This window comes from Chiloscyllium plagiosum, chromosome 13 (assembly GCF_004010195.1).
Source record: "Chiloscyllium plagiosum isolate BGI_BamShark_2017 chromosome 13, ASM401019v2, whole genome shotgun sequence".
Lineage (NCBI taxonomy): Eukaryota > Metazoa > Chordata > Chondrichthyes > Orectolobiformes > Hemiscylliidae > Chiloscyllium > Chiloscyllium plagiosum.
In genome coordinates, this window is record NC_057722.1 from 71,546,699 (window position 1) to 71,563,657 (window position 16,959).

Consider the following 16,959-nt stretch of genomic DNA (forward strand, 5'->3'; position numbering starts at 1 on the left):
TGAAAGTCCTCTATGAGAACAAACTGGGGTCTGTCCACTCTGCAACTAGTGACTAGGAACAAGAGCTGCCAAGGCACAGAACACACTGGACTATAAAGAATAATTAAATAATGGCACTGGGTAGGGTAGGTAAAAACAATGACTGCAGATGCTGGAAACCAGATTCTGGATCAGTGGTGCTGGAAGAGCACAGCAATTCAGGCAGCATCTGAGGACAGGCAAAATCGACGTTTCGGGCAAGGGTAGGTCTATTGTACATATTCCAGCCCATTCCTCTTTTTTTCAGAAATATATTGTTTAAAATGAATGGAAGTCGTTTACATTTACATAGTATTTTTCTCTGTGTGTGTGTGTGGCATAGGGTCATGTCAAATTAGTCACCCAAAGACCCCAGGTTAATGCTTTGGGGACATGGGTTAAAATCCTATCATGGCATATAATGAAATGTGAATTCAGCTAAAAACATCTGGGATGAAAGCTTTTGTAATGACAACCATGCCATCACAGTTAATTGTCATAACGATCTATCAAGTTCACTAATGCCATTTAGGAAATGAAATCTGCCGACCTTTCCTGATCTGGCCTGCATGTGACTCCAGAACCATAGCATTGTGGTTGATTCAAACAGCCTTTTGCCCAATTAGGGATGGATAATAAATGCTGGCTCAGCAATATCCCATAAATGACTTTTTAAAAAAATTTCCAAGGGCTATTGGACAGACCTCACTTTAAATCCCATCTGAAAAGCAGCACCGCTGACAGTGTAGCACCACTTTGGAGAGTCAGTCCGACTACTGTGAGGAAGTCTCAGAATGAAGCTTGAACTCTTAGCCTTATGACTCAGAGGCAGGAGTGTTACCAACTGACTCACAGCAGCTTGAAATTTTTGCAGAATCATTTGATACAAACTATTATAATGCCAATTAACAACAGTAACAGAACAGCACGGATTTCACTGAGAGCTTTGTACATGACAATTTTATTTTTCTCAACAAATGAAATTTTTTTTCAACTTTGTCACTTGTTGAACTGTAACCACAGCTCTCCCCCCACCTCATCCAAAATGAGAAAGGGTAGAGGCAGAGGAATATAAAGCTTCTTTATGTCTGAATTGCTTGTGTACTGTGACCATCCATTGTCCAATACGTCAAACTGACCTGAGTTGTGTGACTTTACATTGTGAGTGATAGGAGACTTATCCCATTGACTGCTAATGTAAAGAAAGCCAAATCAAATGGTGCTTTTGTTACTGAGGCACAGAATAGGGTCTGACCTTTGTTACTGAGACAATATCCATTGCTAGTTGCATGCACAGCTCAAGTCGAATAGCAACAGGCCCCTTTAATACATAGATATGACTCTTTGAGTTATTACACATAATAGCTCAGCAATCGCCAATTGTTGATTCCTTGAACCTGCGATTCCCCTGACCCTGCTTCACCACCCACCAAACATGTCCGTCATGTTTATTATACAAAAGGGACCATTGTTTACAGTCACGGTTCATATTTCTCATTTTAGGAGGAGTAGGCCATTTGCACACCACACCCCCACACCCAGCCTGCTCCGCCATCTGATAAGATCACAGTTGCTCTGTTTGCGACCTCAAGTCCACTTTCCTGGTTGCCTCCATAAGTCCCATCTCCCTTGTCAATGCAACATGTAAGAGCACAAAGATCAGGCAACAATGAACAATAAGCATCTGCAATTTCTACAGGACTTTATCATGATGCAAATTATTTTCAGTCACTTTCAGAAGTGCAGTAGCCAACTTGCACACAGCAAGCTCTGATGAACAACAGACAGCCTATCTAATTTATTTTGTTGATAAGCTTTGGCTGATAAACAATGTCTGCCTAATTTTCTTCCAACTATGGATGTTTTACATCCTTCTAAAATACACTGGAATCCTTTTGACTGGGATGCCTTTAAGATATATTTATCCAGTCAAAAACAAAAGATGGTGCATAAATGTTTTGACATGTACAAAGCCAGGAGGAGCAGCAAAAGCCTATAAGAAAACCCCACCTGAACTATAGCCTCCCAGTCTGCCTCCACACTCTCTCTCTCTGCAATCCTGACCCACAAAACTCAATCAGTGAAGGTACGCAACAACACCTCCTCCAAGACAATCCTCAACATCTTCACCATTGGAGATGAGGTGGAGATGGTTGACAGCATCAAGTTCCTAGGAATGACAATAAACAACCCACTTGATGGGATGGTCAAGAAGGCATAATAATGCCTCTACTTCCTTAAAATGAGGAGGAAATTCGATAATGTACATAAGGACTGTTACCAACATTTACAGATTCACCACAGAACGTATTCCAACTGGATAGATAATGGCTTGGTATGACAACTGTTCTACCTAAGACCACAAGAGACTATAGAGAGTTGTGAACACAGCCCAGTCCATCAGGCAAGCCAACTTTCCATCCATGGACTCCATCTACACTTCTCACTGCCCACGGAAACACAGCCAATGTTGTCAAAGACCTCTCCCACCTCCGTTATAATCTCTTTCAACCTCTTCCATAAGGCCAGTGATAGCAAAACCTAAACACACGTACCAACAGGTTCAAGAACAGCTTTTTCCCTGCTGTTATCAGACTCCTGAATGGATCTCTCAAATTTAAGATCTAATATTGATCTTCCATTTTGTGCATCTTCTTTGTATTCCTCACTCTGTTCAATCACCCTGTGATCTTTGTATGTTGTGATTTGCCTGCACTGCATGCAAAACGTAACTTTTCACTGTATCTAGGTACATGTGACAAAAATAAATCAAATCAATTGATCATCTCCCTCCTCTTTGACAAGCCAATTTCCCACTCGCCTATAATTGATGAAATGCATCCTCAGATCACTGATGGCATTCAAACCTCAGTAAAGTCTGGAATTTCCAATGACCCACTTAGCTCTACACCAGTAAGGCCAGGAATTACAGATGTCTGCTTGTCTTAAATCGGAATGACCAGATTCACATCTGAATGTCTACTGGACATGAATCTATATTTATTTTCAAAAATATATGAGCTTAAAAACAATGACCAGCCAAGAAGACAGTTGGCTATTCTGTTTATCACATGAAATTTAGCCCTCATTCTCACAAACACAGAGGCCTCTGCTGCATTTATTTTCATATATAAAACCATGAATTAGGAACATGAAAAGGCCATTCAGCCCCTCAAGCCTGCTCCGCCATTCAATAAAGTCATGGTCAATCTGATTGCATTTCAAATACACATTCCTGCCCACATTTATTTCCTTATCAAAAATCTACCTATGTCTACCTTAAAAATATTCAATGGCCCAGCTTCTGTCAGTCTCTGAGGAAGAGAATTCCACAGACTCATGAACTTTGTGAGAAAAAAAAATTCTCATAATCTCCATCATAAACGGGAGACCCTCTAATTTTGAAATGGTGACCCCTCTGCCCTAGTTCCAGTCCAGCTCACAACTGGAGCATCTCTTTAACATCCAGCATGTCAAGTCCCCTCAGCATCTTACAAGTTTGAATAAGATCACTTCACATTCTTCTAAGTTGAAAAGTATTAGGGCTTTCCAAATAATACAATCCCTCATTTCAGGAAGCAACTGATTCAACCATCCCTGAACTTCTGCAAAAGCAATTATATCCTTTCTCTGATAAGGAGAGCAAAATTGTGCATAGACTCTGTTGCCATAAGGTAATGGTTCAAAGAGTTAATGCTGAACATGCATTAAACTCTACTAAATCTGATGATGTTATTGAGGCCAAGTAGCAGGTCATCTAGCATGATATCCCATGGGGTTCAAAGTGTCATCGTTGGTTCCTTATGGTCTTAAGTAATTGGCTCAGAAATTCAGTTCAAGTTTGGAAAACTTGTTTTGGACCCCGATCGGACTAAAACAATACTAACTAACCTTTGAATCAGTCTTGTGCTGGCATTTCCTGGATAGCGGGGTCCTCTTACAAAACAGAGGAGAACAAAACATTAATTTGCTCGCAACTAACAGACAAGTGCATGAGGAAATCCCCCTTTCAGACATCCACTCTGACAGCCAATGGGAAACCCGATGTGACTGAAGTAAGTGTGGGTGTTAAAGTGACAGACAGTTACAGGAGCATAAAGGTAGTAGGTGGCTAGGGTCTTAGATAAGAAGAAGTGTGCTGAGGTAGGTCAAGTGATCAAGTTGGAGGTGGAGGCTAGAACAGAGTTGTGTTCAAGTGGAGGATGTCAAGTCTGGAGAAAGGTCCTGGAGTTGTTGGGTCCAAGGCATCTTGGATTTGTGGGAGGATGTCAGATTCTTGAGGGGGAGGTGGAATCAGGCAAAGCCGATGTTGGGTCCACTGGGATTAGGCAAATGGTAAGGGCTATGATTACATCTAGCATTTGCTTGAGAATACTTTCTGTACAGCTATCTTCCCAAGGCTCCAGGCTCTGTGGTGGATCACACACATTGGGATCAAAATCGGGCAGCATCCGAGGACAGGCAAAATCGACGTTTCGGGCAAAAGCCCTTCATCAGGAATAAAGGCAGAGAGCCTGAAGCGTGGAGAGATAAGCTAGAGGAGGGTGGGGGTGGGGATAGAGTAGCAAAGAGTACAATAAGTCAGTGGAGGAGGAGAGCATCGAGTCAGGAATCAGATGTTTGATGGTATTTGTTAATTCAAATTCTGCTTCCCATCAGGTCCCCTCTGTGCCGTTTCCCAGCTACGAATACACCTCCAACACTGGACACATTCTCTGGATTCACAGCTCACAGGTTACTCCAGTGGGATGCCATAACCCCATCCAAATACACTTCACTGGAGCCACTGCCTATGACACAGCAATTTCCACAACACCTTGGAGTGAACTGCTTGCCTCTGCATGATCTAGTTGTTATGAAGTTGAAAGTGTGTACTGTACCTTTAAGAGAGGATGAAGGCTGTTTTAGCAGTGAGAGTTTGCAGGCAACTGTCATGTGACTGATGCGCGGTCTCAGAGTGTACTGGAAAATTGAAAATATGCAAAATTTGCTGTAAAGTATATACCTCAGTTGTTTTGACCACCATTTTAATTTAACTAATCAGTTTTAATTATGCCCCAGAATACTAAAACACAATCAAATTTGAATTTTACTGTTTTGACAACATTGAACCAATGAGACGATACAATGTTTGAGGTATAAAAGAAGCCAGCATTTTGGAGAGTTCGCTAAAGAGAGCACCAACTGCCATTGAGAGACTGCCCAAAAAAATCCTGTCTGTAAAAGGTACATTTTTTTATATGCAACATCTTTGTAGCAGAAGACCGAAGATGACCCAGGGAGATCTACCTTCAAAGGAAGGCCGGCACTGGAGATGACAGCTACTGTCTGGTTTTGAAAATTAAGTTGCTGTAAATTTAATAGGGGCTTTATTGGATCAGGATATTGTTATAAAGTGGGAGGTAGATAACAAACCTTTAAGAAAAAGGAGGCTGAGAGCTGTAAATAGTTGTTGTTTAATGTTCAGTTTTAGAGTTAAAGATAAAAAATTGATATTTTTCCTTTAATTTGTGGAATTTGAGTAGTTCTCTTGCATGCATACTTTAACAGATTATGAGGCAAGGTGAGCTTTTCTGTGTGTTTGGTTTCATTAGCAGAAGGGCTTACCACCATGTCGTAACACAATAGACCACTGGCCGCAAACAGCTCCCCTCCCATTGTGAACAACCTGACTGCGGACAAGGTCAAAAATCACATGACACCAGATTAATGTTTTCAAGTAAACCTGTTGGACTGTAACCTGGTCTCATGTGATTTTTGACCTTGTCCAACACAGTCCAACATTGGCGCCTCCACAACATAGGTGTGACAAATGTGTCCTGCCATTGTTTCCAGAACCCACACATCCTGTACCTTACTCCAGCCTGAGTTTGGAGAAATACCCTTGTACCAATTGGAAAGCCAGTACTGTCAGCCTTACCATCATTCAGGATCTTTGTTCTCAGTGCTTCTGTCTCAGTCCTCTTGGACGTCATCTTGAATGCATGGTTTAGTCTCATGCGATGCTCAGGTACCCACTCATTGTTCTGGCCACCCCTATCAGAAGATGTGATGAACACACCACAACAGTTCCTGTTGCCTGTTTGGAATCCCTTGTCCACTGGTGCTTGGTTGATGAATTTGGGTCTTTAAGTAATGGGGCTTACTGATGTCTGGGCAATCTACCCTACAGTTCTCAGACTTTTGAATGAACCTCCAAAAAGCACCTTCTCAGAGGTTGTAACTCTGTATTCTGTTACTCTGATGTACTTTTTATGGTATGATCTGCCTGCATACCATACAAGACAGCATTTATCACCATATCTTGACACATGTGACAACAATATACCAAGCAATCAAGTCAAGCTGTCTGAGGTCCTCATTCAAAGCAGCTGGTAAAAATGATACCAGACCTGTCTAGACATGAGTGAATTTAATTCGAAAGTGCATTGATGGCAGTCGGCTGATTGTATCCTGAATCAGTCATAGGGAATCAGTGTTGGAACACTGTCAAGGCTAAATGCATGGACATGCTTTCAGTCAGAGCCCTTTTCAACTGGGCAGGAATAGATGCCCTCCTGTAGTCATTCTTTCAACTCAGGACATTATCTTTGCTTGATCTGGACTGGATCTGTATTGGATCTGTACTGGATCTGGAGAAGAGCTTATTATGGACCAGGCCAGACCCTAACCTTACTAATTGTTTGAAGCAGGTGTAATGCAGATATTCCAGGAGGGATGCATCTGGTCAAACCATTTAGTTTTAAACAAAACAGAATTTATGTACAAGATTACTGAATGAAACATAAACAGAAGAGAACAGAATACTGAATAACTTAGACAAAAAGTGTGGTGCTGGAAACGCACAGCCGTTCAGGCAGCATCCGAAGAGGAGAGTCCACGTTTCAAGCATAAGCTCTTTATCATTCCTGATTAAGAGCTTATGCTCAAAATGTCAACTCTCCTGCTCCTCGGATGCTGCCTAACCTGCTGTGCTGTTCCAGCACCTTTTTGACTCTGATCTCCAGCATCTGCAGTCCTCAGCTTCTCCATACTGAATAACTTAACCTATCCAATAAACCAACAGATTATCCCAAATTAATGATGCTGTTCCAAGTACTTGCAACAATCCCTTGGTACAAAAGGTAAAATCAGACACAGGGACTTACAGGAAAGATGTCAGAGAGAGAGGACATGGACCTGCTTCTTTGGGTCCAACAGCTTCAAAACATTACTGCTTTCAGCGAAAGAACAGACCAAACCAAACTAGAGAAAAACTGAGCTGTGAGAACTGGTCATTCCCCTTTCATTGTACACGTGTTTTTTTTTATATATAGCTTATATGCCTTTTGCCAGAGGCAGTATCTGTTAGCTGTGATCAAATTGGACTTAAACTTTTCGGAGTCCGTGGCCTTTATGACCTCTCTGAAAAAAAAATTCCAAGGACAACATTAAAGAAGCAGCTTCATCACTAACTGCACATGCTCAACAACTTATTGGGACCTCTGCTGTTCCCAGTCTGGTGAACATTTTGAAACAGTGAGTAAGTTTTGACTGGTGATAGCACCAATCCTCATCAAGGAAACTAGTGTTTGCTTCAGTAGGCTATGGAGTTGAAAGTCTGGAAAGCCACAGACAGGTAATAAGACATATTTCTGTTGAAGGCTGTGTTACAACATGGTGGTAAACCAAACACACAGAAAAGCTCACCTCGCCTCATAATCTGTTAAAGTATGAGTGACAGAGAGCTACCCAAAGTCCACTATTTAACAAAAAAATCAATTTATTCTTTAACTCTGAAACTGAATATTAAACAACAACTATTTACAATGCTCAGCCTCCTTTCTCTTAAAGGATGGTTATCTACCTCCCACTCTATAATAATATAATGATCCAATAAGCCCCCTATTAAATTTACAACAACTCAACTTTCAAAACCAGATAGTGGCTGTTGTCTCCAGTGTCGATCTTCCTCTGTTTGTAGATCTCCCTGGGTCGTCTTTAGTCTTCTGCTGCAAAGATGTTTCATATGACAAAGGTACCTTTGACAGAGAGTGTGGTGAATAGCAGTTGGTACTTTCTCTGGCTAACTGTCCAAAATGCTATTTTTATACCCAAACATCAGATCGTCTCAATGGTTTGATGCTGTCAAAACAATAAAATTCAAATTTGATTTGGATTTAGTATCTTGGGGCATAATTTAAATTGATTGATTAAATTCAAACTGCTGTGAAAAACAACTGAGGTATATAGGCTACAGCCATATGTTACATCTTCTAATTTTCCAGCACACTCTGTGACTGTTAGTCAGTTACATGACAGATGCTTGCCAGCTTTCAGCTTTCATTCTCTCTTAAAGGCATAGTACACACCTTCAACATCATAAAAGGTGCAAAGGAAGACTTCATAGGTTAGGGTCCAACTCCCTGTGATGCGCCTTTAAGTAAAAGGCCTCGTATCTCCTTCCCAGATCACTCCAGCTGCATTGTCTGATTTCCTCATCAAACCATTAGAGTGGGTAGCCAACTCTGCAAAGCCTTGCATGAACCTCCTAAAGGAGCCAGCTGTAGACAAAGGGACACATAGAGTTTTGTGGATATCCCTTAACACATTGGACATCATCACTACAGGTATTCTCAATTCCCTTACTCCTACTGGAGTATTGATCAGATCTCAAACTACCAAATACCCCGGGGTATGGAAGGTGCAATAGGGAGAGCTTGATGTAGCCACAATGAGGGTTGTCCAACTCTGGTGGAATACAGTCCCTGAGAGAGTTCTTTGAACACTTTTACCACTTCCCAGCATTTCCTGATGGTCTTTCCTGAACAGATGTTCCATCACAAAAACTCACTACCTCCCACTGAAGCTCCTGGACACCGTAGCCAGCTGTGTATCATCAATCTGTTCTCCAATTGTTAGATCATCCAATGTTTCTGGTCTTCCCGAGAATCTGTCCAGCTTTCTACTTATTGTCAAACAGAATATCCAAGTAACAATCCGCTTCCTTCCTCTGTAGTGTCAAGGGAATATATTTGGGGAGCCACTGTCCGGGTTTGGTCATAAGGTCTGCTTTCCTCAGTCAATATCTGATTCCCCCCAGTGATCTAGGAATGAATTCAGGCTTCCTCAGAGACATTGTCAATGATCAGGTCCTCCACTGTATGCTCCATCCTGGTCAGGCACCTTTCAACTATGTCCACCGTTACCTTATGTCTGTGCTATGGAACAATTGCACCAGAAATGTAACACGAGATTAAACACATAGAAAATGCAAAGATCATGAAGCAGGGATTCTTTACTCCACTGGCATCAGATCATTATAAATCTGAAGGGAAATGAAAGTCAAACAAGGAGGTACTTACATGGACCGAAGCCTATTGTTTACACTGCGTTGAGGAGCCCATTTGTCTGTCTTTACCTTCTCCACATGAGGTCTTCTTCTTTCAAAGACACCCTCTTTGCAGAGAGGATCTGTCCAACCACTGCAGCTGCCTGACCGCACCATCGCCACCTGCGGTTAGAGATCCTGGCACAACTGCTCAAGCTCTCCTGTTCAATGCCCTGCTTCACTGTTTCCACTTGCTGCTGGAGTTCCATTGCAGAGGGCAAGGGCTGCATTTGTTGAAACTCACTCATTGCCTATCTAATAATTAAACAGCTCCTTAGGCTGTGGTGAAAATGTTCCATTTGCAATGCTGCAGGTTTGATATCAGTTTGTCTGCCATGGGTTCGATTCAAGACTTGGTTCTCTCTATTTAGTCCTTCATAAGGCTATCTTTCCTTTTCTATCAAGGATCTTGGGTGGAGAATGCTGTGTGTTGCAATCCCACACAATCAAGCGTTAAGTAGGTTCACTGGCTGTCAGGCCTGGAGGAAACTGTGTTTTATGTTAATGGTAAGTGTGCTCATTTGCAGCTCCTGCCTAGTGACCTTAGAGGGCTGCTTTTAAATGTCTGGTTGCACTCCAGCCTCACACTCCTGGTTTATGGGCATCCTGTGTAAGAGGGTGGTGATAGGGCAGGTAGGAAGTCCAGTCAGGGTGCTGAGTGGAATCATAGTATCTGGCTGCTTGCCAATCTTCTGACGTTCAGGTGTACAGTGGCATGATAGGGGCCTTGAGAGACTGGTGGGCACTGCTGGAGCTGGGGTGCATCATCATGCCGGAGGATCATATCTTGATATGAATTCGATAAGTTTCTGTTCCAGTTCTGTAAGTTTCTGTCGATCATTTGATTTTACTTTTCAGAATTGCCCCACCAGGGGCAGTATAAGCTAATTAATGTTTCTCTTTAAAAGAGTAGGAAGGAGAATTAGTGGCAGCACTATACCACATACACCCAGAGCACAGTACGACACGCTTTAAATGTGGCCTCACCAATGCCTTACCATGCTATCTTCCCATTCATAATTCCGTTAAATATTTCTATGCATTTTGTTTGATCTTAGCAAGTGTAACAAAACACCCCAACTTTGATATTCTATTCCTCTTGCAAAATATGACAACATTCCAATTGCCTCCCTTGTTATGTTTGTGGAACAGAGATTACAATAATTTCACTTGTGCACTCATTGTCTCTCAGGTGTAGTGCCCAGCTATTTTGACTTCTGGTAGTGACCACTCGAGGTCACCCTCCTCCCTACATAGCCCCAATGCCTCTAAATGTATACAGAGCAACTTTGGTTATCCGAGCGCCAATTATCTGAATTTTGGATTATCTGACCAAGATCTTAAGGTCCCGTAAAACTGTTATCCGTTATCCGAGCAATCAGTTATCCGGACAAGTGCTCCCCGCCCATCTCGTTCAGATAATCGAGGTTGTTAGATTAGATTAGATTACTTACAGTTTGGAAACAGGCCCTTCGGCCCAACAAATCCAGACTGACCCGCCGAAGCGCAACCCACCCAGACCCATTCCCTTACATTTACCCCTTCACCTAACACTACGGGCAATTTAGCATGGCTAATTCACCTGACCTGCACATCTTTGGATTGTGGGAGGAAACCGGAGCACCTGGAGGAAACCCACACAGGCACAGGGAGAATGTGCAAACTCCACACAGTCACCTGAGGCAGGAACTCACTTCCACCCAATTTAAGCTGCACAATAACATTTTGTCTCATTTCTGTTGGAGGGACAAAGCATTCCATTGACATTCCCCATTTTTTGCTGCAGAGCAGGTCCCAGTGCACTGTGTTACATCTTAGATAAAACTTCCTCACAGTTTTATTTTCAATATGTGGCCTAACGTTTTTCCTTATAGTTGCCACAGTGAGAGAAACCACCAGATACCCATGGTCCTTTTTGCTGTTAAGTGGTTCCTATTCTCTCTGGTAGCAAGGCTCTTTTAGCTTTACAGTCAAGCAGCTACCAGGTACTGCCACATTGTTAGCCCAGTCTGGTCAGTCAATGAGCTTAATGGCCCTGTGGGCATTCCATGTAAACTGAGAGTAGGTCAATGGTAAACTCCTGCTTCATGTATTATGTCAGTAATACTCAGAGGACAGATCAGGGAATTGGTTGTGACCTGGTTTCCCTTCACCTCCAGCCTTTGACATGCAGGCTTCAGAATGTGCTTCTGGCTCTCTATTCAATGTCTGTCCAGATATGCGGTGTTTACTGAACTGTAATTTTGCACAGTTCATTCTCTTTCTAAACACTGACATTCTGGCATTTATATTTTTTTCAAGTATTAAATGAAATCTTGCATTGGCTATTCAGCCCCACTGATCTATGTTGGTTTGTCCTTCCTTTATCTAGCCTTATCAGCACAATCTCCACTCTCTTTCTCACATGCTATCTTCCCATGCATAATTCCGTTCAAGGCTTTTGTACATATTGTTTGATTTTAGAGAGTTCCACATCCTCAAAACACTCTAGATAGGAAGTTTCTGCTGAATCTCTTCTTGGATTTGACAGTGTTAGGAGTCACATGACACCAGGTTATAGTCCAACAGGTTTATTTGAAATCAGAGGCTTTCACATTTTTGCTCCTTCGTCAGATGAAGTGAAGAGAAGGGACACAGGCAGAGAATTTATAATCAGAGAGATCAAAAGATCATCGACTCTTATACCCATCATGTTATTCCAGTCATTTGATTTGTCTCCAGTCCCACCTTATTTTTTGTTTTTTGTAATTATCTCCCTGCCTCAATTAATTGGATTATTGGTCATCCCTTCACTGGCTATTCAGCTGTTGGTACTTTACTCACACTGTCTGACATCGTTGATCACCTGCAGAGACTTATTATTTGGCCTGTTGACACTTCACTCACACATTTTGATATCTCTGATAATAATTCAGTGCCTGTTTGGCTTCTCTTCACACTATTTGATGGAAGGAACAGCGTTCTGAAAGCTTATGATTTCAAATAGGCCTCTTAGACTATAACCTGGTGTCATGTGACTTTTGACTTTGTCCACCCCAGTCCAACACCTCCACATCATGGATTTAAGTGATTTTTGCAAGGTTTCAATTTTGAGTCCCACTCGAAGGCATGGGTGCAAAACAATGCTGACACTCCCGTGTGGTACTGAAGGAGTGCTGCACTGTGATGCTGCTTTCTGAATGAGTCCACAGTTACTCTTGGGTGGACGTAAATGATTCCTTGGCACCAGTTCAAAGAAGAATAGGGTAGTTTACTCAAAAGTCCTGGCCAAACGTTATCCTTCAATCAATGTCACTAAAAACAGATTATCTGGTGATTAAAACATTGCTGTCTACAGGAGTCTGACATCTACAAAACTGGCAGCTGGGTTTCTGATGTTCCAAAAATGGCAGAACTTCAAAATCAATTTATTGTCTTTAATATGCTTTAAGTTGTCACTGATCATAAAACAAATCCCTCACTCACCTCCTTCTCCATTTCGTTGTCTTCTTTATGTTTCTTTCTCCTTTTTCTTGCTCTCCCTTTTGCTTTAACTCACTTTCTCTCTCTCTCTCTTCTACATTCTTTTTTTTGCTTTCTTTCTCTCTTGCACTCTTTCCTTTCAGGCCCCATGTTTTCGATGTCTCTACAAGTGAAAATATTTCAGCATTCACCCTGTCGAAACCTTTCATATGAGGTTACTTCTTGAGAAAAGAGATCTCTCCTTTCCTGATAAACAGAAACTCTCAATTCTCCTATCATCAAGCCAGAGAACAGTCAAAGGCATATATACAACATCCATGCAGAAAGTGAATGGTCTCTTATTGAAACCTCAAAACAAATATTCTTAGGTTGCCTCAATTTGGTTGACTTTTCAATTTGTGACGGTCACTCTCTCTATTAAAGCATCTTTGTTAGTTCTCACGCGCAACAAAAAAGTAATGATTATTGTGAAATTTTAAGAACAATTCAAAGTCAGTTTTCATTCTTTTCCAAAGAGACTAGGTCCTTGTTTGCTGCAGAATGAAAATACAAATCTGTTGGCTTCTTTATATTTCCAACATTGGATTCCTGATCTCCATTAAATATATGAACAATTTTACGCTACCCCCCGAAATTTGAATCTTTTGAAAGCACGAGCTCACCTGTTGTACCAGTGCTAACTCTTAGTGTGGATGTTAGACCATTGTCGCGATGTTTCCATTGAAGATAGTTCAAACCAAATGTCCCTCAAAGTCCCAACTTGCGTTGTCCCAGTGAGAAAGCGATTGCCACAGAAACAACCTGAGGTAAATTAGAAGGTGAGCAACCCTTGTTAAGTCAAGTCCTTTAGGGAAACCCAACTTAAATAGAAAATGAAAAGCCAGCAGGGAATGACTGCATTTAATTGGGTTGGAAAGTGCAAAGGAGATTGAAGAGCAGCCATGCTTTTTACTGAATGGCAGAACAAAGACAAAGAATGGGATGCTCTATTTTTGCTTCTAGTTCAAATATCCTTAATGTTCCTCCTCTTATCATGTTCTTGACACATTTTCCGTGCCAAATTTGGTCCAACAAAAAGTCTGCTTCCCTATTCAAGATGGTGCCAATACAGGGTGGGCTCTCTACAGCAGATCTTATTCTCACATTTTTTACAATCGTTCTGCACTTTTAAACCTCATTTCTAAGTCTGTAAAATTTACTAACAGTGTCCTATCTTGCTTTTTGTGCACCATGTTTGCAGTCATAACATGCATTCCTCACTCTGTTCAATCACCCCATGATCTTTGTATAGTATGATCTGCCTGCACTGCTCGCAGAACAAAACCTTTCACTGTACTTAGGCATATGTGGACAGGAATAAAGCAAATCAAATCACATGAAGCATGGGGTTTGATGATAATAAAAGATTGAATAATTTGAGCACCAGATTCCCAAAATTCCTTATAATAAAAACAAAATACTGAGGATGCAGGAAATCCAGAAGATTTCCTGGGCGGCACAGTGGCACAGTGGTTAGCACTGCTACCTCACAGTGCTGGAGACCCAGGTTCAATTCCTGCCTCAAGCGACTGACTGTGTGGAGTTTGCATGTTCTCTGCGTGGGTTTCCTCCGGGTGCTCTGGTTTCCTCCCACAGTCCAAAGATGTGCAGGTCAGGTGAATTGGCCATGCTAAATTGCCCGTAGTGTTAGGTAAGGGGTAAATGTATGGGTGGGTTGCGCTTCTGCGGGTCGGTGTGGTCTTGTTGGGCCGAAGGGCCTGTTTCCACACTGTAATGTAATCTAACACAGAAGGTGCTGGAGAGACCCAGCTGGTCAAAGTGTTTTTGTCATGTCTCTTCAGTTCCAACTCCATCAGAATCGAAACATTAACTCTGTTTCTGTCTCTCCGTTTCCAGACTGGCTTAGTTTCTCTCGCACTTTCTCATTTTTATCCCACTATTCCCTTTGCCTGTCACAATATCTTTTGCAGTGACTAGAGTTTCCAGTGTCCCACAGTAGTATCAAAATAACTGCGGTATGTTGGAATATGTGAACGTTTTTTAACTTTGCACTCACGTTAGGGAGATGTGAATAAAGTCAATTTGAGTGCCTGCTGAGTGCCCATGTGTGAGAATGAGTGCAAATACTCAAAAATAATAATCAAAGATTAACAATTGACTGGGATATTGTTCAAAGGATATGAATTTACCTTTAGGAATATTATCAAAGTATGAGAGTAATTTCAGGTTCAAATTCAGGATGAGTAAGTCCTAAAGGGGAGAACACAACAGAGCTATGGAGAAAGGGCAGGAGAGTGAAACGTTTTGGATAGTTCCTTCAAAGAATGAGTACAGACAAAATGACCTAGGAGAAAGTGAGGACTGCAGATGCTGGAGATCAGAGCTGAAGAAGGGCTCATGCCCGAAATGTCGATTCTCCTGCTCCTTGGATGCTGCCTGACCTGCTGCGCTTTTCCAGCAACACCTTTTTCAGCTCAGTACAGACAAAATGAGTCAAGATTAGACGAGTGCTGGAAATAAACAGCAGGTCAGGCAGCATCCAAGGAGCAGGAAAATCGACATTTCAGGCAGGACCGTCCTGCTCCTTGGATGCTGCCTGGCCTGCTGTGCATTTCCAGCACCATTTTAATCTTGACTCTAATCTCCAGCATCTGCAGTCCTCCCTTTCACCTACAGATAAAATGAGCTGAAAAGCCTCCTTCTGTGCTGTAATATTCTGATGATAACTGTACATATGCACAATAAGCTGATTACACTTATTAATTGTTTACCTTTTCATGCCTTCATAGTGCATTCACTGAAAGGCCCCATCCAATCCTAATGAGCTTAGAGTTGCAGAACTGGAATTACCCCAACCTCACATCATAATGTGTGGAGCCACCCTGGAGAAACCACAACAATGGACATTTTGCATGGAGTCACCAGGGGCTTTCCAAATTGTGGTTAGGGATGAGAAGAAAAACAAAATTCCAGACAGATGCCTTTGTTCAGGTCTGTGGTGAAATGAGAGTGTTGTGCCATCTGTGCACAAGAGGTGTGCCTGAGATTTCTCAGGACCTTGTTCGCTGCACTAGCATGGAAATTGTTTCTGTGTGCCAAATTAGGCCAACCAAGGCAGGCTTAACAACAATAATGGCCCAGCCACAGAATGTTCCACCTCTCTTTCTGACCCTGGCATTTTTGGGAAAATGGAGGGGAACATGGTAGGAGGGTTAATAGGGCAGGAAAGTAGAGTTTTCCACATTGTTCATTAAGATGATTAAACAGTTCCTTAACTGCTGCTGGAAAGTCTGGGTCAAGTCCCAATTAGTCCCCACAGGGTGGAGCGGTGCTCAGTGGTTAGCATTGCTGCCTCCCAGAGATAGGGATCCTGGTTCAATTCCAGCCTCAGGTGACTGTCTGCGTGGAGTTTGCACATTCTCTCTGTGTCTGAGTGGGTTTCCTCCGGGTGCTCCGGTTTCCTCCCACATTCCAAAGATGAGCAAGTTAGGTAGATAGGCCTAATTATCTGTAGTATCCAGAGATGTGCAGGAATCGGGTAGGGGGGGTGTCGAGGTGGGATGCTCTTCAGAGTGTTTAGTTGAACTTGATAAGCTGAATGGTTTGCTTCTACACTGTAGGGATCACTGTAGAGAAGTGGAATAACATTTCTGAACAGGTGACTTTAAAGAAAAATCCAAAGTAATGATATTTTCACAGACCAGACAGTCATTGGGAACTGTAATAAACTGTCTAGATTCGAGTGGTGCTGGAAAAGCACAGCAGGTCAGCATCCAAGGAGCAGGAAAAAGGACGTTTTGGGCAAAAGCCCTTCATCAGCATTCTCCTCGGATGCTGCCCGACCTGCTGTGCTTTTCCAGCAGCACTCTAATCTATACTCTGATCTCCTGCATCCACAGTCCTCACTTTTGCAACTATCATAAACTATGCCAATCTTTTTCTTGATAAGCCTTGGTCTTCATGATGGTGGTCCACACACAATGCCTACCTCCAATTGGGAAATCCAATAATGGAGAAAGATTCTCAAATGTATTTCTCTCTCTGTAGGTGCCCTTGGAGCAACTGACAGCATTTCTGGACTGCTGCGGTTCAAGAAAGCAGCTCATCAC